The following is a 26,434-nucleotide window of genomic DNA, read 5'->3' as shown; positions in this document are numbered from 1 at the left end:
AATTTAAACGTATCCGTCTATCTTTTGTGTTTTTTTATACAATAATTAACAAGAAAGGAACACCAACAAACTTTAAATTGCGCAGAAAATCTCTATTAAGGTTGTAACAAAAGGTGGAACGTACCACTAAATATTTTTTTAAATGCTTCCGTTTAAAATTTTTGAAGTTTTAGTTAGCTGAGATATGCAGCATGTCCCAGACATAAAGCACTAATGCTTAAGGTTTGAGATAGCATACAGTAAGGCTGGCTCCTCTTTATGTTTTTATATTTTGCGTCTGCAACCCAAACAACGTATTAATCCTGTCAACGTATCTGCTAGTAAGAAAATCAATTTCTGTTATTTATGACACTACATTATCTCCTACATTCTCAGTTGTCTCAACTTGGAATGTTAAAACTCATTCACAAAATAATAAAAGTACACAAGGTGAATAATTACGTCATGTCACCCAGTCTTCGTAATATTTAGGTATAAGTAAGGTATTCAGTAGTTTAATGGTATGAACATATAATGTTCTTATAATATATCCTTTTAGTACATAAGTACTTATAAAGTAAAAGATCTTATGGTTTTTGAGAAAAGTAGTACCACTACAAAATGTTAATATTTCTAGCAAGTCTAGGAAATTAAGAAATGTGAAATTAATTTATTTAAAGACCCGTATATAAGTTTGAAATAATAATAGATTCTTTGTTACGTCTTTTTATAAGTGACTGTGGCTTCACTCAGCTAACATGATATTACTCACGTGGATTGCTTGTGGGTCAATTACATATGGAACAAAGCCAATCAGGCCTCTACAGCTTCCATATCCTCTTTTGTGCTGCCTTTTATGTTGCAATAGTTAAGTTTTCTTCAGTCTTGACATTTTCATAGTTCATTGTTTTAATATGTACCTCGGAAATAATAACAATTTTTAGAGGAAAATACACCCTGAAGTTTTAATATTATCTTAGTTGTCCGTGTTTGATAATTCTTCATTTATGTTGCAGTAAATAAGTTCATTTCGATCCACACACTTGTAAGGTTCTGTATGATTAGTTAGTAATTTGAACTCTAATTGGATTATTATTTTTAATAAATTAAATCTCGTTTTTTTATTGGCAAGAACGGACAAATTTTTAACCAGTATCAAAGCAAGGTGAATGGATAGACCCTTTAGCATCATGTATTCCCACCGACATCTGAATAGGCATCATTAAGTTTGGTATCATGATTGTTTAATTAAACCATGAATAAACCATCTCTCATTAGGGAAGCTTGAAAAATAAAAATATACAATGGAGTTTAAATACTTAACATGTATTTAATAATGCCACTTTTTAAACAACGTCGTGGCTATATGTGAATCTTGGTAAAGAAGCTTTTCAATATTAATGAAAGTAGAGACATTCTATGTATAATTTGTACGATACTACATAAAGATTATGAACTTAGTGTTATTTCTAGATATCAAGTGAAAAAGTGTTGCCCTTGCTTGGATGAAAAGTATTAGGCCATACTTATGTCCATTTTCTGGTGCACGTTCTTTTGGAGGGGTCGCATTTCAAATGATAAGTTTAGCTCCGTTTCACCAGATAAGTTTTAAAATTACTCGGCTGTGCACCTGATGAGACTACATGAGAATACATCTATATCTGGATTACGTTGGATAGCTGCAGGGTAAACTAGAGCTTGTCGTAATTTATGTGTCTCTACATAGATGTTGTTTGAACGTCTTGGTCGTCGTCTTTCTTCCAACTCCCAGATAAACGAGGGTTTCAGATTGCACAATTGAAATCTGTGACAGTTTAGATGAGGTTTAGACGCTCTAATAAGTATAAAGTGAACAGGACATAAACTGTACATCAACATGTAATCAGTCCTTCCCACCATAGTTACTTTATGTGTAAAACACTTGCTTGCTAAAATATTGTAGCTAAAATATCGTAGTTGACTCAAATGTAAACTATATAAGACAGTACGAGTAACTCTTCACCTAGAGTACACTGCATTTTGTTGTCTAGATGTAAACTTCGATTTTAAAAGAGACATAAAATGGTAATTTTTCACTTATTCATTACCGATTTCTTTTTGTTCTGTCCACATTATAAGAATTAAATTTGCGACAGCGTCAGATTTGAGACGCAGCACTAAAGAGAAAGTGAAGTGCAGCTATATTTACACAAAATCAACATTCACATTAAATTAACCATTCCAGCCATAGCTACGATATGTGTAGATTGACAGTCAATCAGCTATTACTACCAAAGCTAAGATATTTTTCAATTGATATTAAATCTACCATTCACACCAAAGTTACAATATTTGTAGATTGACATTTCATCAACCCCTCTCCCTATTGTAACGATAAGGTTACTGTCGCAGCAAGAACAATTCGCTTTAAATTATTACTAGAAATAAACAACAATAAAAAATATAATTTATATGTTGAATCCTAAAATTATAAATCGTACTACGAATCTGCTCCAGACAATACAAATCATCTCCACAAAATTCTTGAACTAAGTGTTTATTGAAAATGATTTCATTTTAGAATTCTACTCCCATAAAGGGGCGGATTTTCTCTCTGATGTGGCTGACATAACAGAGCTTTGTGAACTGTCAATAAATTTGTGTAAGACATCCATCGCCTTTTTTCATTCGTAGCTGTCTGTGGCCTTCCAGGGTTTGTGTGTAAAATAAGGTCGATTTTTAAAACATGATATCTATGTGTGAATTTTTGATTAAATAACTTTCGCACCTCTTAAAAACGATTACATTTAATCGTCATAACCACTCATAATTAACATGGTGATTCTTTGCCGAGTTAAAGTTAACAATAACTACTATTCTTTAGCGGAGAATGTTTAGAAATTGTTGATTGTAACATTCTTCTTTGCTTGACACTTTAAAATGGTCTGCACACCCGATCTAAGCATTTAATACTTTCCACCGACTTCTTACTCCAAGGTGGTAAAGGGGTACTGATTGCAAAAAACATTTAAAATCTTAAGCCCTATGTCACTGTACAAAGTTTATTGTTTGTACGTTTATGAGTACTGAACATATTAGACATTTCAAGGCTGGTCAGCACCCCTGTATAACTTTTCCTATAAGTTTAAAGACTGTTATAAAACCCATCATAGTCGTCTTTTAACAGAAATAGGCCGCTCACACCTTGGTAGGTAAATATATTTTCTCGATCGGAAGAAAAGTTCTAATCAATTATTGAACAAGAATAATAAGAGCAAAGAAAACAATAATGGCCATATAAATTTAGGCTTTTTCAAAGAGTTTCTTCATTGTGGTAACAGTTCAGACTTAACTTGTGACACTATAATTATATTAAACTGAAAGTAGAGTACTGAGGCCGAAAGTATCACTGTTTGGTAGAAGTTAGTTTCTCTTTTTATACATCTTTTTCATCTTTGGTGCAAAAAAAGCCAACTCAACTATTTAAAAGGGTTAAGAAATTTAAATATACTGAAATTAAATTTAAACGGCCTTAAGTTGACTTGATCTTAGTATTTTTGCTAGACTTTAATAAGTATTTAAGTACTTAGTGAAAAGGTCAGGGCAGGCAAGCTCAATATTGCGGTCATAAATATCATATACTTGAACTAGTTTTGTGTGATCTTACACTCTCCAATACTGGAATGGGAACTAATAAACATCACGAGCACATTAAATATTGAATTTATTAACCGTGGAAACTTATTACAAGTGTCAGATCTGTGGCAACCTTTGTTTTAAAAACTAGGGCAATAGTCATTATATTATATATGATTTTTGAATGAAGACTACGCCTTTCAGGACTGAAGATTTCATACGAAACTGCGGGTAACTGCTAGCATTTAATATACCTGATAATTTACTTACTATAAATTACTGAAATCAAATTTAGGTAATTTATTTCTTGAGCAATATTTGTAAACAGTAATGAAGTAACGGAATGTTACGTTAGTAATGTAGATGTATATGCACAGGTAAAGCGATAAGTATTAAGACTAGTGCAGAAGGTTTAAATTAAACCAGAGCTACCCTGACAACCGTTGTTGTTGTCGTTAGGAAGCGATTACATGTTCCAGATTCTACCTCGGTCCTGATTGTTGTTGACGTTCAGGTCTTTAGTGTTCAGAGATTAGAGATATCTGTAACACAATAATATTACACTCTGACATGTATCCGATTGTACAAAAACTCATTTCTTATTAAGTATTATTTAAGTTATAAATTCTATATTCTACTGTTGAACACAGGATCCCGCGTCGTATATATAATCATCATGTTTGATAAATGATTATGACGGATTTATATTTCATGTTCAAACTAATAGTTTATGAGGTTAAGTATGCACATTTTTACTTCGTAATTATATTGAGCGCACTATTACGGTAAAAATCTAAGTACTATTATAATAGCTTACATTTAAAAATAAAATTGTTTAAAGGAAAATTTTCACGTATTATTATGTTGAGAAATAGGTTTGATTTGATAATTTAGAATATGCAGCAATACATAATTATTGCTACAAACACCAAGTTGTCAAAAAAAGTTATTGTAAGAGTTGGAATATTTCGGATGTATCGGTTAATGTATAATATCTTATGAGTATCTTTACATTTATGTATTATGATATTTTCTCGTTGTCATCTTTGTTACCCATAGGATCAGTGTAAAAATATTCACTGTCTCCCAGCCAAATCATCACGTTTCTTCATATAGAATTGAGGCTTAATGTTCAAATGTAAGTCTATATGTTAGATCGTTTTATATAACCGTGCGAAAAGTAGAGAGATAGACAGATATAAATTAAACTATTCCAAGCCCTTGGGTGGTCCAAGGAAATTAATCATTTTTAAGATATTAATAACAATTTCATGTCACGTATATTGCTTTTTTCCCAGATATTTGATGTATCAGCGGTAATTTATCGGTAGATAAATTAGAGGTACATGGAATCATTTAGAGTTAACTCTTCAGTAAGTAACTTATATATAACATCGGCTAAGTATCGTCAGTCTTTGTTCACACATACAAAATCTTTAAGGCTACATCTGGCGTTTTAAAGGGCTCTCAATTAAAAGAGGTTCAGGACAGTTAAAACCAACTTTAAGAGAGGCATTACAACATGAGTTGTATGCAATTTTGAGAATTGCGAACATAATTCTCCTATGATAAATTACAGCACACTGAGAGTTTACTTTACTGACGTCGCTACTTCATTCTGAGGAGGATTTATGAATAAAATACTTTGAAGTGCTTATCTGATTTAATTAAAACTATTAGGCTTTTATAAATTTACGATCGTTTACTGATACAATAAAAGGAACACTAATTTACGAGATCTGCAATATGATCTTTTCCTCAAATAAATAACTGACCTAAAACCATAGCTAGGATCTAGGAAATAAAAAGTAAATAATAAAAATAGCCATGGTGTTTGTGAACTCAAAACACTAACTTTTAAACGTGCACTTAATCAAAACAAAACACAGTTTAGTTGTACACATACTCACATACAAACACACAAACACACACAGATATACGAGTTCAGTTATTTATATATATATAAATAACTGAACGATACCAAATGTACAGATAAACCTCTTTCTTTCCCTACGCTTTTATCGTCAAATATAAACTTCAAACAAAGAATATCTACTTTATCAGTTGAAATGCTTAAACGAAATTTGATCTAATTTGTGTACTTTTAAAAATTATTAAATAGCCTTCCTTCTCAACAAAAAATTTCATTTCTCATGCCTGTTCGACTTTTACCACAATCTGTAGCTATCCGATCTAAAATGACTTAAAATGATCTTAAAATCTAAAACCATCCAGATTCCATATTCTGGGAATATTAATATATTACGATATTGCTGTAGATTGGGTTACAAGGCTTGTTTTCCAAAAAGTTCAGACCTTGAAATTAGCTTTTAAGTATTGGGTGTTATTAGTAAATTTAATATTAAAATCATTCTTTATATTATAATTGGTAATGTTACCACATTAATTTGACGCAGAAATATTTCATCTATTATTCAGTTATTGTGTGTGAATAAATTTTACAACCAAAATAAGATAAATTGTAAAAAAATCTTGTATATTTAATTAAAAATAGTTTCGAAGGTAATATAAATCTACATAATTTAAAAAGAACTCTATACATAATTTCATTCCTCCATTGAATTTACGGCCTTAACTATAATTCAAATCAAATTACTTTGTGTCGTTATTATTAAAGAAAGAGGTCACAATAACATGAGGCAACCTTAAATTTAAATAAGAACAATTCATTCATCGTGTGGTTATTTACTAATAAACTAGGTTAGTTGCTGTTATAACCTGTTTCATTTATGTTTGTTTACTCGTAATTGGGCAGAGTTGGAAGGTACCCTAATTATCCAACGTGTTCTGATTACCATTTTCGAGGAATCCGAACTGAAATATGGTGACCATTAATGCTGTAATCTGCCCTATAATCTCCTCTATACTGAATTTAATTGACATATTTTAGTTCAAAATGGTAGCGTATAATGCCATGTCGTTGTAAGTAATGATAATATCTGGGCTCATTCATTAATATAAAACTTACGGAATTTCCCAACAGTTTTTGGGTTGGTTATGTAATTACGGCTGCGTTTAGTTTTTGTTATTTAAACCTGCAGTAGTTTTGTGAAACATTTCAATTAGGATTGTGATATGGAAGCGTAAACCGAGGAAAGCAAAAAAGTAATAAATTAAGACCAAAAGTTATTATTACGGAAGATACAGTTAAGAAACTCAAGGACTCTACAGGTGTCCATTAACTTTTATCTGACGGTGTAATCATTTAGGGCTAAATTTATTGGTAAAACCATGTTACGTTTCCTTTGCGTAATTGTCATAAAATGATGTAGATAATGTGTATATATCATATATATACACATTATCATATATATACATTATTATATATATATATAGTTATATATATATATATATATAGAATACTAAGATAGTAGCTTTAGATATACATTTTGAACTTCAAATTTTGTTTCAGAAAGTTCTACAAGAAATTTACCCGTATTTGTATTAAGGTTCAGCGAACACTGAGCAAATTTGTACAAATTCAAATTAAATAATGTATAGAAAAATTCTATGGATTTTAACGCTTCTTTCAACACTTTAAATAGTATAACAAATATAAAAAATTTATATGTAAATATATTGTTTTATAGACATAATTTGTATTATACTTTTAACTTTGTATAATACTTTTAGTTTTACATATAAAACTCCTATGTACATCGTCATTCATTGTAAAGTTTGTACACATAGGGATTGATAATTTCATAACTTACTTTATAATTTAAGCACTGAAGTATTAGGTGATTTATAATGGCTGTAAAGTGTAATTCAAACTTAATTTTGAGTAGCAGTTATCCGAGGATTCATTAGATTTTGCACCTGTATGATCACTTCTGGTACGAGTTAATTATACTTTCAGCGCCAATGTTTAAGAAAAATGTTCCCTACTTAATACTAAAGCGATAGTTTTTTTTATTCCAAGGCTGGTTTTTGCTTCTCATGTACGAATATACATATCTCTAAGAAGTCTACATTTGTCAAAAGACAATTTAGATAGATTTCATAACTGTCTTTAAATGTATATTAAAACTTGGACTCATTGTCCCTTGTATCTGCACTGCTAGCAGTTATCCGCCGTTTGCACGCAATTAAGCAAGCTTTGCACGTTTATGACTACTGCTGCTTCTAAGGAATTATATTTCTGGCGACAATTTTTAGTTGCCACAATTAAGAAAATTTCTAAAATATTGTGTAGTTATAGCCAATATAATTTACTTCTTTCTCAGTATTTTTTATTCCATAGTTGATTTTGGTTTGTTTCGTAAATATATTATATACTACAGATCAGAGAAGCCTACAAATCTCGGATGGATATTACATCAGTATTTAAGTTTTTAGTAACATTCTTTTACGTTTTAAGACATTTAGAGATAGAATTGGTACATTAGCTCATAATTCTTTGTTTGAAGGTTTACTTTTTTATTAAGTGCATGTTTATAGAGTTATTGAATCTGACAAACAACATGTAGGTTGCGATTCCTGACTAAGGCGTGCCACAACGCTTTAGTAAGATTTGTTTATTTTAACCTAGTTTGTAATTATGTATTAGGTTAGTTCTTTACCTGAAGAAGAGATCAGATTGCAGATCTCGAAACGAAGTGTTACTGATTTCTTGTTTCACTGAACGATGGCAAATGTCTGGAAAAATTCTGTTTCTTTCATAGCTCATAATAACAGTCCAGCTAAATTTATCTAGCGTAGTTCCTGTCGACTGCTTCAAATGGAGTATTTGGAGTCAAATTCTAACCTTATTATGTTTCAGGATATTTTATAAGGTAAATTATTATTTAAATAATCGCAGAAATCTAAAAATAAAAAATTATCGTTTCTCTTTAGACAATTTACTCACTATAAATGTAACGTTAAACACCCTAGTGTTTTGCTGAACAACCATACCTAGGCGCTCCACACATCTAGACTTGCCGTCCATCCTCAAACTCCGCAGTCCACGTACATTTTCTTCATTGTTTATCCACTTGATAGCGACTTGACTCCAATAACTACACCTCAACACTGTACAATTTTCTTTCTCAGCACTAAAGTATATGATTTACTACAGTAATGCTTTGCTATCCAACAATAATTAAAACATTTGTTTCAGAAGTTGCTCTAAGGGGAACCACCCCGTCTTCCACGGTATAGTTCAGTTCACTCACTATAAATGTAAAAAAGTTTAAAGTAATAAACAATGCCTACATATAACAGTTGAATACATTTGACAGGCATATCCTATTATTATTACACAACTTTAGAAAACAAAATGGCATTTTTCGCTAATTTAATGATCAATGGAGAGTAGCCTGGTGGGTTTTTCGAGATAAGAATTCATCCCGAGAACTGTAAGAATGTCCATGTAAAATTTCAGTATAATCAGTTGGGTAGTTTATGCAAGAAAGCAAAACAAAGAAAAAAGACACTTTTATTTTTATAATATTATTATGATGCCAATCGGTTCAGTTTTTATTATGTCGTATTGTTGTAATAAATTATAGAACATTATAGATTAACTGACAATAATCTCTCTAAAGATTATTTAGACATGTTTCATGTATTTAACGCACTTATTTATTTTAAAATCATGCAGTTTGGAATTAAATTCCGGAATCGTAACATTCAACATTAGATTTAATTTGAGATATACAGATTCTCTTGTACATAAATCAATAGGGCTTATGGTGATACCGAAGCTCGAGTCTGACCGACCGTACTTTGGCTTGATTTACTCCTCTCTATATTCAGTCTAAGGATCATAAAATGTCCTTATTCCTGATATCTGGTGAGGTACATGCATTTGAATTAACGTTAAGTGAACATTTATATATCATTGAATGCGCTGAAATGAAATATTGTACCCGATGTTTAAAACTGACGTTTCACTCATTATAATTTCATTCTGCTAATTTAGAAATTTGTTTTTCTCTATTTCTTTGCCCCCATGTTTATCTATAAGATTGATTTATAAATAATCCCTACACTCAGACGATCGCATAAGCCATAATATATCTTAGAGTGGCACATATAAAAATGGAGCTTCAAGCAAAATTTCAAGTTTATAATTAATTTATATTTAAAAATACAGTGCTGACATAAGTACAGAAAGTCAAACAAACAGAGGGAAACTATACAGATATACATGTTTTAAACCTAAAAATAAAAAATACGTATAATGTTCAGCAGTAATACTTCTTCTTAGAATATATCTCTATTAAAAATAAATATAGCAATAGGATATAGCGTTTATATTATTCAGAACAACGTGAAAACACTCCAAATAAATACGTAAATCATGGTTTTTTTCAGAATTTTTTCCACGTAAAAAAGGTACTTTGTTTGAAGTTTATTTTTGACGATAGAAGTATTATGAAGGAAACAAGATTTTTTCGAACATTTTCCATTGTTCAGTGAAACACAAAATCAGTAACACTACATTTCGAGATCTGCAATCTGATCTCTTCTTCGGGTAAATAATTAATCTAAAACATAATTACAAACTAGGCTAAAATAAAGAAATCATATCAGAGCGTTGTGACACGCCTAAGTCCGGAATCACATCCACTATGTTGTTCGTCAACTTCAATAACTGTAAAAAATGCACTTAATAAAAAACTGAACACAAAACAGTAGATTACATTTGAAAGGCTGCCTCAAATAATACCCTACAACTTTGGAGACCAAGACGGGATTCTTCGTTAATTTAGAGGCCAGCGCAATGCAGCTTTATTCAAACCATGGACTCTAAGAATGTAGACGTCACTTTTTAGTTAATTTGCCTGAATATTTTACGCAAAATAAAAACCATTAAACAAAGAAACCAGGTTTTTTAAGATTATTTGGATTTTTCTGTTTGTTATCTCCATTATGTATTGATAAGGAAATGTTACGTCATTTAATTATTTGAAATATTGAAGGACACATTCATAATTAGGACATGATTGGTAGAATCTCAATAATATAATATATATGATATAATAACACATGTTTCAATTACGTAGTAGTTTAGACTAGAATTTTAATTTACGTTTCTTGTAAAATTGGAGATTAGAATGGAGATACAATGAAACATTGAGTTGTTATGAAAATTTAACGGATGAGGTCAAGGAGTTCAGTAATGGGATTAAATGCCGTACTTGAAAAGCAGGGCATTTGTGTATTCAAGACTGAAGACCGAAGTAGGTTATTCAACTGCTTGGAGTGGGATTTCAGTCCATTACCATCCCCGTAATAACCTTGGTCTTCTCTCGTTATGAAGTAAGTTTCACTCTAGTAATTAATTTGGCTTTATTATGAACATACTAATCATTTAATGCATTGAGTTATATGTAACGTATTAAAAAACGCAAAATAGATATATAGCAATTGTAAACCTTTCATTATATTGTTTAATAAATGTAATGTTATTAAACATGTCAAATAGCAATAAATACAAAATAATGTCACAAAGATAGTAATAGGTATTATTTATATAATCAATATAGCCTGAGGAATCCGATCAATTTTGAAATAATTATTTTCTGTGAGTAGTTTTTCATATTTTTGAATTACGATAGGTCCTCAGTAGTTATAGCTGTAATACAAATATTCAATCTAAAATAGTTTAAAACCTAGTAAATAGTCATCACTGCAATAAATTAAAATAAAGTTATTAGGTTTAATCCGAATATTTAAAGCTCAACTATAATACGTATTGTGTAACGGATTTTCCAATGTTCCCTTGCTGATACGATTAACATTAACTAGTAAGTATTCATTCTTTTGGAACTGTAATAATTTAAAAAATTAAAAATTTATATAAAATTGTGTAAATATAATTTAAAGTTCTTGTAATGACATTAAAATTATAATTTTAAATACACTTATTTTTTAAACTGTATTAGTTTATAATCCAACGTATATGCATATTTTACATTAATATAGTGTTATTTAAAAATGGCTTTAAGATTTTCAAAACTAACACAGTTTAAAATAAACACTTATAATATTTACTCTACACCACTTTTAGCACAACAGGCTTCGCTAAAGTTGCATGCAAATTATTTATGCTTCGTTGTATTAGGCCACGTGTGTTGCTATTACACATACTCCAATACCATGCGATTTTACTCAGTATATATAAACAATTTATGTACTGTGCACTTATATAGTTGCAATCATTGTTACACATTAGATCAATGTGAGAATATGTAATGTTCCGACACACTGCTCAGTGGAGAAGTGCGGGGTGGGATGATATAGTTGCAATCATTGTTACACATTAGATCAATGTGAGAATATGTAATGTTCCGACACACTGCTCAGTGGAGAAGTGCGGGGTGGGATGATATAGTTACAATCATTGTTACACATTAGATCAATGTAAGAACACGTAATGTTCCGACACACTGCTCAGTAGAGAAGTGCGGGGTGGGATGATATAGTTACAATCATTGTTACACATTAGATCAATGTGAGAACATGTAATGTTCCGACACACTGCTCAGTGGAGAAGTGCGGGGTGGGATGATATAGTTGCAATCATTGTTACACATTAGATCAATGTGAGAATATGTAATGTTCCGACACACTGCTCAGTGGAGAAGTGCGGGGTGGGATGATATAGTTGCAATCATTGTTACACATTAGATCAATGTGAGAACATGTAATGTTCCGACACACTGCTCAGTGGAGAAGTGCGGGGTGGGATGATATAGTTGCAATCATTGTTACACATTAGATCAATGTGAGAACATGTAATGTTCCGACACACTGCTCAGTGGAGAAGTGCGGGGTGGGATGATATAGTTGCAATCATTGTTACACATTAGATCAATGTGAGAATATGTAATGTTCCGACACACTGCTCAGTGGAGAAGTGCGGGGTGGGATGATATAGTTACAATCATTGTTACACATTAGATCAATGTGAGAACATGTAATGTTGCGACACACTGCTCAGTGGAGAAGTGCGGGGTGGGATGATATAGTTGCAATCATTGTTACACATTAGATCAATGTGAGAATATGTAATGTTCCGACACACTGCTCAGTGGAGAAGTGCGGGGTGGGATGATATAGTTGCAATCATTGTTACACATTAGATCAATGTGAGAACATGTAATGTTCCGACACACTGCTCAGTGGAGAAGTGCGGGGTGGGATGATATAGTTGCAATCATTGTTACACATTAGATCAATGTGAGAACATGTAATGTTCCGACACACTGCTCAGTAGAGAAGTGCGGGGTGGGATGATATAGTTACAATCATGGTTACACATTAGATCAATGTGAGAACATGTAATGTTCCGACACACTGCTCAGTGGAGAAGTGCGGGGGTGGGATGATCCTGAATGCGGAGTTTCTGGATCTAACAAATATAAACGGACCACATGTAGTTTTGAGTTTTAGGGCGCCACCACGTTGACTGTGTTGTGAAAGAGGCCTGTAAACCTGAAAGTAATCCCTTCACAGAGAAGTAGGTTGAGGTAATTCGTGAAACCGATTACTGCAGTTACCAGTGCAATTTTCGGCAACGATTGTAAAATAAACACCATTGAATACTCCTAAATTATTATTATTTTTATAGGATTTAAAACCCAAATATTAAATTAATAAACAAATAGTTCAAATTAGAAACGATATTTATTACTGAGATAACTAAACCTAAAATTTAACAATTTGGTTTGTAAGGCAAATGCACATCTAATTATTTCCAGACAAATTTGTAATTTGATTTGTAACTTAGCTCCCTGGCTGTAATTATGTAGCCATTATCACCCAAAAAACAACATTATTTATCTTAATCAAAACTAAAACTAATGTTATGAGACCAGAAAAGGTAAATTAACTTGAGAGTAACTTATCTAATATCCCACAATATAGGAACAAGCCTAAAAGTTAATAGTTCCATTAAAGATTGTACACAATATAGTTAAGCTTACTGATTACAAGAAAATAAAGGTATAATCAGGTTGATTACACAATTAATTACCATTTTAATAACCCTTTAACGAACTAAATAACAGGAAATAATACATTTAATCAAACAATCTTGATAACAAAAATTATATCTGCTGGGTGACCTGCGTGCTGGAAGAAAAGTTATTAGGCATTACAATTATATAAAACATATAACTATACAAGTCAAATATACATAAGACACTTATACAATTTTGTTTCCGATGTTGGCTTCGAATATATCCTTGACGATCGTTCCTCACAACCCACTGACACGATAATAATGTAATAAATGTCGGTTATGTCCATTATAAAAATTAATTATATTCAGAGAAATTTAAATTGATTTAATAAATTCACAGGTATCAATAATTGGCCATGTCAAATTAGAAAATGCGTGTATTATCGATTACCGAAATCCGCCAGTGTGAGCGTCAGAGGGTCGTGGCGCTCCGTCAATGTCCGGCAGTGCGGTAGGACAGGATGATCTCATCCAAGGTCAAGGTCATCGCAAGGTGTCCATAGCCACTCCTAGTAGGTAACGAACCAAGCTAATCAATCACATGTCTAAAAATTAATTTAAATTATATAAAAGTAAACCATTACGTTCTAATATTTAAAAGAACCTAATACTGGACATATATCGAATGGGACAGTTTACGTTTAGCCAATAATGACGTTGTCTCTTCCATCAACACAATTCATCACACTTTCATAAAAATATGGTTGCTATGGAAATTATTGACCGTTCATCACAGCTGAGAAATTAAATGTACAAAATTCGTTAAAGACGGCTATTCTTTATTTATACAATAGCCGAATATACTTACTTTTGTGAACACCATTATAGCTTTATCACATTATAAAGGTACATCTATCAATTTAATTCGTTTTTCCCTCAGAAATATTTACAGAAAAAAAACAGTGGAACCCAAAAACCAATGGTATGTTACATCTAGAGTAAATTTTGAAATTTACAACACCTGTAATTATCCATGCCTGAATAAAACAGTACCAAACTGGACCATTGGTTTATTAAATATTTGGTGTTTAAATTTAAATGCAAAGTGAAGATTTAGTGTCTGCAATAAAGCATTACATTTTTAATCGGTCTCGCCTCTTCCCATAAACTATGAATAAATCATCAGGTGAAGAGAAGAGGGCTGCAAGTTGATTGTGTAGAGGCTTCCATTCGTCCGAATTTTCGTGAAGTTACTGCTGGTAAAGTGTCTGGTCTTATCAGAAAGGAGGGTTATCAGTTCAGCTATCTTACTGGAGGTAACGGATCAGACAAGTTCCCGGATCACGTAGGCATAACGGCGATATTGAAGCAGAGTAATCAAAGAGGCAATGCAACAATCAAACTTTACACTAGGTATCTCGGCTGTTGAAGGCGCGCATATCAATAGATTAATCCAAGTTTAGTTAAGCAATCTAAACTATATCGGAGTTTATATAGGATAACTTGAAATGGTACAAACATTTGATAACACTCAACTACATATCTGGATAAAATGCACTATGACAGTCTTAAGTGTATTGAACAATAATTCATATTGGCTATATCGTGAAACAAAAAGTCAGAAAGACTAGAAGAATAAACGTATTTCAGAACACTCGAGTAAAAATAGAATTTTTTTATTAATTATATTTTGATCAAATTAGTTTTATTTTCAACATCGTTTTGTAATAAAATAATAAACCAACCCCTACATTCAAATATGCCACTTGTTCTGAATGAGACAGTAAAAAGTTCAAATTTTGCATTATTAGAAATGAATAGTAACAGTTAAATAAAAAGACATAGAAAAACGTTCTTTGTATTTCAGTTTTATGTAACCAGTTTTCAAGTTGAATTTCTCAGTTGTATTAGCAATAAAAGCTGCAAAGAAGTAACCCTGTTTACGATACTTATGTCAACGTGCAGATAGTAGAGAGGCGGAGTAGACATAAACATTGATGTCCTCACAACCCACAATCTGCGTTACCGTTGTATCACTATATATTTTTAAACAACATCTATATAGAGAACCTCCAATTTATATATTATAACCCATTATATATGTCACCGCGTGTAATTGTTTCAATAGACATGCAATCAATTTATACAAATTTTAGATCTTTCTAGTTTGATATTTTTAACGTTGTATCTTCTGCAATTATTTATAATTTAAGACTTGCAATAAATAATTATATGTTCTCAGATTAAAACTGTTGTTGGTACGTTGTTATTAGCTAAGTTTTAGCAAAAATTCAATTCTGACTCTATACATGATATTTTGAAAGCAAACTAGCCTATAGACTTGGAATTATGCATGAGGCTTTATTCCTATACGAGTAAAGCTGGGTTCGATGATGGTGCATATCGCTCTATAGCATTGAGCTGGTCGTTAACAAATATAATGTTGGTTTATTAGGTAACCATGACAACACACCCAAAAATTGATTCGTATATGTGACAACCGCAAAAAATAGAAAATAGTAAGGAAAATATGATGTAAAGCCTCCTTCTACAGCACATGGCAAGCTGGCATTGATTTTAATAAAAATAGACGCACAATGAAACAGTATCAGAAACTGTTGTGGTACTCATGATTACAAAACACTTCATATAAACATAGGTTACGAATTTGTCGTTTAGTCCCTAGTCACCATTTACACATATTTTATTAAGGCTATAAGTATTGAAGCTACACTTACAAATATTCAATTAGGATTTTGGAAATTAGCCATAATTATACTTAAAAAATATCAAAGATTCTACTATGGTTTCAAGCCTTCTGTTGTCAAAACAAACCATAAACAAAGACCTCCAAAGATTTTCATTTAGTTTGTGACAATTATTAAGAGATAAAATAAAATAACCTGTTATTTACTTTAATATTAATAAACACTTGTTTAATTGAAATTATTCAGTCGCTACCTAAACTACTTACTACGATTCAACGGTAAATTTTCTACGATTCATAGAAATTCTTTGATGCATAAATAAACACGTCCTCTTTATATGTATATTTGTACACATTGTATGAAGCAAACAAATATAAATATATGATTTTTCTCAACTGACAATTATATTTGTTGCTTTATACTTGTGTAAGTGTACGAACGTACCTTCATAAGTATTAGTTTCATATTACATACTTTGTAATAAATGTTATCATAATTAAATAATAATACTTACGTACAGTACTATGAATGTAAGAATTTTGTGATCATCTACGAAACTTTTAAATCCACGATATCCGAGCTAATCAACTCTTTGTGTCTTGTTTATTATTCCAGAGCAGAATCAATAAAGGCTAAACGTCTCCTTTACACAAAGTAATAGTGCTTACCAAGAACCTGTGGCCGAACGAACTTAATTAGTTTTTACTTACCCAAGAGTACTGGAAACTACTTTTGAGCTCATATCAATAATACTTATTTAATAAAAAGTAATACTTTTTTGGGGTATTCAGTTGATTTTTTGTTTCATCACGAATCGCACATTTTAACATCAAATAATAAAAATATTTCGTTTATTATAACGTAATTCGTGTTTATCCATTAGTTAGTAATAATCCAAGAAGATGAAGATTGAAACTGATGTCCTCTTGAGAAAGCCAGCTGTGTCCTTATTGTTCTTTTATCGTTATAATCTCTGTCAAAAAACCGTTCTCTGTGTTACAAAACATTACTTTGTTTGAAGGTTATTTTTGACGATGGAAGGATTGTGAAGGAAACAGGATTTTTTCCGGACATTTGCCATCGTTCAGTGAAACAAGAAAACAGTAACACTACGTTTTTAGTTTTAATGATTAGTGTTTGGTATAGTTTTGTATTAAGTACATGTCTTTAGAGTTAGTGAAGTTGACAAACAACATGTAGGTTGTGATTCTTGACTTAGGCGTGCCACACGCTTTAGTAAGATTTGTTTATTTTAACCTAGTTTGTAATTATGTATTAGGTTAGATCTTTACCTGAAGAAGAGATCAGATTGCAGATCTCGAAACGTAGTGTTACTGTTTTATTGTTTCACTGAACGATGGCAAATGTCCGGAAAAATCCTGTTTCCTTCACAAAACATTAGATAAAGTCAATATATTGCGTTCAGTATTTCAGGGTCTAGTCTTTATACTACGTTCTTATCAACCAGCGCCTCCCTGTGATTCTTTATGCAACTCTCAGCATGAATAATTCAGCACATAATAAATAACCTAATATTAAATGTCACGTTGTATTGAAAGTTTTAAAATATATTTCAGAAATTATATCAAATTATACATATGATGGTCGAACTAAGCATTTGTTGGATAACATATACTTATATTTGACATAATTATGGAGATTTTCATGTAAGTATTTATATTTTGTAAGTATATTCAGGGTATTTTAGACCGCACTACAAATATTTTTAGTTATTATTACTGGACTAAAGACAAAAAAATCGTACTGAGACTGTCTAAAACACAAAAATTACCGGAAGAATTTCAGTACAGCTTTTTTAATGAGTTAAACATGTTTTATACGTAAAGGGCAAATTACAGACAAAATTATTTTTTTATATTTCCTTTATTATTGCGGACTCCTAAATATTCAGGTGTAGCCTAAATCTTAAACATAGCATTTAATAAAAGTATTATTAATTTATTGTTTCATCCTAGTTATAAACTTTAATTAGAAATCCAATAACACAAAGTTTAAGAAAATCGGTTTATAATAAGGAAAACAAGGGTTTTTATAATACAAAATGCTGAACAATATCTACTCTGCATATGTGACAGCACTATTTATGAGCTGCAACAATCAGCTGCTTTATTTATTTAGTTTTATTATATTTTAATCAAAAGAAACCTCAATCCTGCAATAAGTAAGGATGATATGACCACAGTTTCACAATGTAGTTTTATAATAAGCTGATTAGAGCAGCTAAAATTAAAACACCTGATAGTTTCTGTCACAAAAAGTGTTGCCTCACATAATTAGGTTAGATAATACGCGATAGTTGGTTTTAGAAAACGCATTACCTGCCTTATTTAAAAACAGATTTTCTTAAACTTAGTATGGTTTGATTTGTAATTAAATTGGCCAAAATATTTTACAAAATGTTACCTTTTCTGTAATCAGGCTTCTAGTTTATAAAGCTATATCAAATTAGATCACATCGCAAAAAGCATGTATTAAATAAAACTACTGAGGTGGAAAATAAAAACGATTGCTTAATGGTGAGCATGTGGAATAATTCACAGTCATGTCCAGGTAAAGTACTTCTCCACTTTTGACATTCTTTATATATCATCAAATGTTACGATGCACTTATTTTTCCGTGTTTGTCGAGGAAAGACCGTAAGTACAGGTGTAAAACAATCTCGGAAAGTATAACTTTACCTTTTGGCCTACTTTACCTCTACATTGACGAGTGGAATACTCGTTTTTAATAATTTAACTTAGTACACACAGGATGAAAGAGAATCGAGTAGTCGAGTTGCTGATTACCATTAGTTGATTTTTAATTTACAATAAAACCAGTATAGATTATTTTAACTTATGCACACTTTTGTAACGTTGGTGGCAGCCAGTTAAAATTAATAATAACAAATAAACAAATTCCTTGCATCATGTTTTCTTGTTTCAATAATATAAAGAGTGTAACATAAAGGTTGGGCCTTTAATGCATTCTCATATTCTATTCAGAAATAGCTAGAAAAAAATACTCACATTTAAGCTAAAAACAATCTTTTTCAAATTTCCACTTCGTTTAACAGCTATACGCCATTTATTTGAATAAAAAGAATTTTAAATTTATTATTTATTTTACGATTGCTACAAAAGTTGGTAAATGGATCCATGTCTGACAGAGTTGTATCAGAAAGACATATTATAAAACCAATTTCAATATTTTCAAAATGGCAGCCATTTAATATTTGTTTCATAACACATCTAATAGACCACTGATTTTGTAAAAATTCTACTAGTCATCAAAAAGTCGTTAAATTACGTTTCCTGTCCAAAAATATTTAATTTATAAAACTTTATCAAGATATACCTATATTATGGAAGTTTTATATTACACGTACAAACTCAATGAAATATGTCGACAGCATTTTAACAGCTGTTATTATATCAGTAATTAAAATGCAACATTTAAAGAGATGATTGAACCGTTAATATATAATAATTGTAAATAGAATCAAATTGGTAACTGATCTTACAAACGTGTTAATTTACACGTAATCAAATATACTGTTGAACGTAACCAAATTTACATTTATCATGACGTTTTAAATTTACATCAATTAAATAGCGTCACATAATGTTCTGGAAACACTTATAATAGAGGTTATAACCGTACAAATGGATTTGGATTGAACCTAAACTGCTTAAAAGCCATAATGCGAATTGTATTGTCACTTTGATGTATATATATATATATATATATATATATATATATATATATATATATATATATATATATATATATATATATATATGTATATATATATATATATATACAATGTTGATAGACAAAAGTATTCACTAACATGGAAGTAGATAAAACAACGACAATTATTTTATTAATGAAAACTTAAAAAAATAGATTTGTATAGTTATGTACTTTACACGTCACATATAACACGTTTTATGTACTTTATGAGTTGACTTATTGATTAATCAATAAATCAAAAACTAAAACTCTCAGATATTGCTTTATTGAGGTTCATTTGTTCATCGAGTATAATGTCTTTATAGTAGATTTCTTAATATTTCGTAGTGTATGGTAAAAATGCATTCATTATTTAGAGTACAAGGGGAAACTCCTAAATATAAATTGACTACATAATATTGTAATATAGAATGATTACATAAATATAGGCTACTTTTCGTCCACATGTAATGGAATGTATATTTACTTGCTAAAGGAACTGTTTGAGATATAGGATTGTTTGAGTGGCGGCATAGTTCTACCTCTCCAACTGCAATAAAGGCAGCAATATTCCAGTTTGTGGACTTAGTCCATGTCCTGTGTGATATAAGCATAGCCAACACGAGACGGTAGAGAAATATTGCTTGAGCCAGGTCTCATTACTGTACTTTGGCTGCAAACTCAAAGTTTAAGTAGTGATTGTGAAATTATTACAAATTGGCAAAATTATTATTTTTAAAATAGTAACGTGTAACATTACTCTGTATAATATGTAAATATTTGAATTCACTAAATATTTGTACTTGAAAATAGGGAGTAAATATTTAGATTGAACTATTAAGAGCAACACTAAATAATATTATAGGTAATGTTCTTATCTTTAATCTTGGGACTGTTGAATTTTCGAATAGAGTTTGAAATGGATAGTAAAACCTAAAATATAAACACATCATGATGATTTTCTTTGGAACGTTCCATCAATAAAAGGAAATTGTAACCCCATTATTTGTAAGTTAATAAAAATTTCATAAACTTTAGCTGCTATTCTTTCGATGTAATTGGCTGAGTTTTAAGGCCGAGCAAAATAAATCTTCTATCATAATGTCCGTACGTTGTCTAAAATAAAACTTACCTATCAATTAGAAATAACTGGAAGTAACTGAAAGTTAGCAAATGTCTCACGTAGGCATTATGGGTAACCATTATAAAATTATGAAAGTTGAAGCAAAAATAGATTTATAAACAAATTGAATACATGTATTTACTATGTGTATAGTACTCGTATTTACTATGAACTGAACATTTATTATGTCGCATTATAATACACTTAATAAAATATTTTTTCCTTTGGTTTTTTTGAGTATTATTATATTATTTCGGGTCATTGTAGTCGTATATATATAATTTAATGCATATATATATATATATATATATATATATATATATATATATATGCATTAAATTGTATAAATGGCAATAGCCTTATTTAATTTCAATAAACACTGAATCGCAAAAAGTACTTGCTCCGCCGGGAGTCGAACCCGGATCTCTCACTTGCCGGGTGAATGTGCTACCATTACACCACAGAGCGCTTACTTTTTCCGATTCAATTATTTTGTATTTGGCCGTATCTGAAACTCATATGTGACAGATACGGCCAAATACAAAATAATTATATATATATATATATACAATATATTTTGCGTTTCGATGTTTATTGAAATTAAATAAGGCTATTGTCATTTATACAAATTTAATGTGTAAATATATATAGTGATTCACAAAGTATTCATATGCTGAATATTTTGGACATCATTCTAAATGTATAAATAATGAAAATAGGTTATATAAACATAGGTCCGGAAATGCTTCGTTGGCGAGTTACGAGCATGCCACGCTTCGGCGATCACTCAGGGAGAAGGTCAGGGTTGGAACAGCTACTCTACTTTGAATTTTGTATATATGTTATTTTGTTAAGTTGGAATAAAGTTTTAGGGCGCCACCCCTTTTATTACTGCTTCCATGTAGAGCTCTTAACGGGGAAAAAAGTCCTAGTCGAGCCGTAGCGATAGACATTTAAGTATTTTACAGCTCATCTCAATAACCATTTATATAGTTGGTAAGGCTTTTCAGCATGTCCCAAGAAATAATCTGAGACCCTATTTGGTTTTTTTACACCACGTTGTAGTACAGTGCAGTTTTATAGTTTTTAATTTTTAAAGGTGTTAGGTTGTTAAACATGTATAAAAATGAATTGAATATGTTTGATAATAATTTAAATTCATTTGTAAATAAGCTAAATATTATTTTTTAAACTTAAGGTAGTAACCTAGTTTGTTAGAGTATATTATTATTGTATAATATTTTTATTTTTTCTCGTGCTGTAATAGGAACAGTTATTTTTTACTCAGCAAAATAATGATTTTGTAATTTAGTTTCTTCGCATACGTACTTATAGTATATTATATTGCAAATTATTATTATTAAATTGTATTTTCAATATAGCTTTTTTGGGACAATATTCCTGTAGCCATTGTACAACAAAAATAAATGAATATACAAGTAACAAGTAAAATATTTCACTCAATATCTGGTTACCATAGATTATGGAATTATTCTTAGCCTATTGTTAAGCTAAACATATATTAGAGATTAGTTCCACATAAAAGTACTACTACTGACCAGACTATCGCAGCCAGATAAGATCCACCATTGTTATTGGCCTGAAAACATGCTAATTTGTTATTCCCAAAAGGATCAAAGTAACCAGGCTCCATTGAGTGACAATATCAATTTATAATGAATAAATTTGTTTAGAGACAAGTTATTAAGATTTTACAAGCTACCTTGATCCTTACGTTAATGTAACATTACCGGGTAAAACAAACATACATAAACGTGAAATACTAAGGCCCAGAAATATTCTTCGTATTTTAGCTCAGATAAGAGTTCTAAATTTGACTAATTATAAATTCTAGATATACAGGTAAACAAACAAAACAACGTAAACCGGTGGCCACCAGCTGAAATAACATATAACATACTTAAACCATCTAAATTTTACGGAAATATTATTGTAACACAAGTTAAATTGTAGGCGAAGAAGTTTTCTCATGACATGAAGATCTTCTGGCAAGATAAATGAGGGTTAAGTCCGCACTCATTTCCAAAATAACTGTTTTTATTAACATAGGTTCTCACTGCAGAAGTATCTGAGTAAGGCAATGTTAGTTGAAATAAGTATGACTTATCGGGTACGGCGAGCCAAGCACAGGTCCATTTGTGAACACACCGCGCCGTGAGCTTAGAGCGGGGGTCGAATAATATCGAGAAGTCGATGTTGATCGTTATTGAGTCCCAGTAGTGGTATTTTGCCACCACGCCACCGCTCACATCTCAGCATTCTGTACTGCTGCGCAGTAGAACACCAGAGTTAGTCCCATAATAGAACCCTCTTCTCAGAAATAGCGAAATGCTGAAAAGCCTCGGCAAGAAGAATAGGGCTCTGTTCCAAGACTTGTCGGTACCCAGGATCCAGCTCGAGTGACCCCAATTGCCACGTCACCCCAAGACGCTCCTATCCAGTTGAAAAATTCTACGATCCAGTTCAAACAGCCAACTCTTATCAGCCGGTACAGGTGAAGGGTCAGTTGGAGTAACATAAGAGCTTATCAGCTATATCGATACCAGATAGAATTTCTGCAGCGCCTACGCACGAGGATAGGCAATTTTTGCAACTCCGAAACTGTTAAGGAGTATCGAGTCACGACAGGCGCGCTTCTGAAGTAGGAAAATAACATTTTTGGTTGATCAGGCCAAAATCTCTATCAGTAGCCAAACAGATTAAGTAAACGTTACAGGTAGAGAAAAATTTCATCCGGATATCAGCTCACAAAAAGCTGTTTTGCTTGGTTCTCGTTACCATGTACTGTACAATGAGAGTTTCCTGAAATTCTGGTAAGGTATATTAAGGGGCGAATTCGATAATTTGTTATTGTTTTGGACCTGATAAATGGAACACAATGGGTACGAAACTCAATTAATTCTATAAAACCAATATAAAATAACAAAATTTAGAGACTAAACCAATTCTCCTTCTTTGGGGAACAATAACTTTGTTACTTAACCTTGAGACATATCAAAAATTTTAATTAATCCTGTAAACAAGTATAATAAATAATCGGTTTGAATAAATTACACACAATGCGAAAATATGATTGATTAAACGAGTTTTTATTCGTAAAATAAATAGCAAAGTTACGAAAAAAACTCAATCTAAAATAATTTAACAAATTACATACATTTTCAAAAGTGACTCCGCGACTTCAATGTATTTTTATGCTCGTTTAAGGCTCTTGTTGTTTTCTGTGGTTTCACAGGGTTTTCCTTAACAGCGTAAAAGCTTAATCAATAGGTATCTCCTCATGGGTATTAATTTTGACCTCGTTAACTTTCTCCTTCATCCATCCCTATATGAAAAAGTTATTGTCAGCCAAATTAAAAAGGCTTGTTGTACTGTTATGAATAAAATATTCATTTAATCAAAAATATATTCTCTTTTTGTGCAATTTATTAAGAACAATTTGTTTAAAATAAAATGTTCTACAAATTATATTAAAAATGTTCACCATTCTTGTTTAAATAATAAAGTAACTACAATATTAGCAAAAATAAACATTACTGAAATGTTAATATTTTATTATGGTAAGTATTAACACAGTATAGTTATTGACACAGTAACATTATGGTACATATAATTTTACCATGACTTGTATTAACATGTTCAATATTAACCCCGTTCAGTTTGAGGCAACACTCGTACCGTTCTTGTGGTTTTTTCATAATTTTTATTATGTGTATTAGGGTTGTTCCATTCTCCTAATACACATGGTTATTTTTTTCCTTAACTTGAACGATGGTAGATGGTGGGTCCTCGCGGAAGATGTTTTCTTTCAAAATTCACCAGACGTAGGCATCCGGTGTTGTAAGATCAGGGGAGTGGGTTGGGTAAGAAAATTTTGTTGTAAGGGAGATGGGACGATTGCCAAAGGTTTATTGGAGGAAAACACTGTTGTTAGTGGTTGCGCCATTTTACTTGAACTACTGTTAACGGCAGGTTTCGTGCACGGCAAAATATCCTGAGGTCTCTCTCAAAACGATTAAGAATGGTCCTATATCGATAATGACTTACAGTAAGAGTCTCTCCATTGTTACCTTCAAAAAGTATAGTCTCAGTATACCCCTCCCAGCCAAAGCTCACCAAATGGTTACACGCTTACTATGCTGTGGCCTCTCTACAACAATGCCAAGACGTTCAAATCCAAGGAAACGTATTGTCTGCTTGTTTGTGAAACCCTTAAGGTTCACATTACATTCATCTGTAAACCATACATCACTCAGAAACTCAGGTTCTTCATATCATATTGCTAACATTTATGCACAGTACTGAACTCTGGCTAGTTCGTTTCTACAGTTTAATGTTGTCTGGTTTGTATCCTGTAGGGGAAAACCACCAATGTTTTTGAACATTCTTCGCATTTACGTATTGCTAGTATTCAGTTTAAGAGAAGCTCACATTAGGCTTCTTTTCGGTGACTGTAACACTTGCTGCAACACTCCTCCGTGGTTTTCCTTTGTACAGCAGTAGTTCGGCGTTCTGAAATCCCTTTGTATGTGTCAAAACACTACCTGTTCTTAGAAATTTTTCCGTAACACTAAGAACCACAGCATTACTAGACTGTTTTTTTGGAAATTTTCCTGAAAACGAAATGCAGTGTATGACAAGCTTGGTCCGCCCGTAAATCCAATTCTGTAAGAGCAAAAATAATGCTCTATTTTACAAAATGCTCTAAACGATAAAACTTTACCGTTGTGAGCACCATGTTAGCCAAAACTAACCTCAAATAATAAATAAGTAATGAACACGAAGCCGTTACAACAATCGATAATTGAATCAGCTGATCGAGAAGGCAACTACAGCTGATTCAGTTTCAGTACTGTTTATTATAATACTCTATTTAAAAATTATGAAAAATTGGTTTCTTCCCACTTTTTTTTTTTATTTCACACTAGTTTTCTCAAAAATTACTTTATTTTGAAGTTATAGAACTTTTTATTCTATTGATTAGGTCACAAACCACAAGAGAAAACTGAATTTATTACTTAAATACCTTACCATAGTTTTAGGAAGTACTCGTTTTACATATTGAGCTGAAATCCGGGTGTAATATTTCGATAGCTGTAACTTGCTAGCAAATTATTTCTGGAACTATGCCTATAAAATGTTTTTTACTCGATTTTACATGTAGATTTAGATTCCACACTTTCCGCATATCTTTGTGAAACGCCCTGTATTTACGTGGCGCACGCAAAAGTTTGTCACAAACATCTTTGTGTGATAGTAATAATAATTTCAAATACAAAATGTCATATACCTAGGTTTAAAATGTCTTGTTTAGCCGCTATTTTTTATTCTGTATC

This window comes from Homalodisca vitripennis, chromosome 8, assembly GCF_021130785.1.
Source record: "Homalodisca vitripennis isolate AUS2020 chromosome 8, UT_GWSS_2.1, whole genome shotgun sequence".
Lineage (NCBI taxonomy): Eukaryota > Metazoa > Arthropoda > Insecta > Hemiptera > Cicadellidae > Homalodisca > Homalodisca vitripennis.
This window is presented reverse-complemented; position numbering follows the sequence as displayed.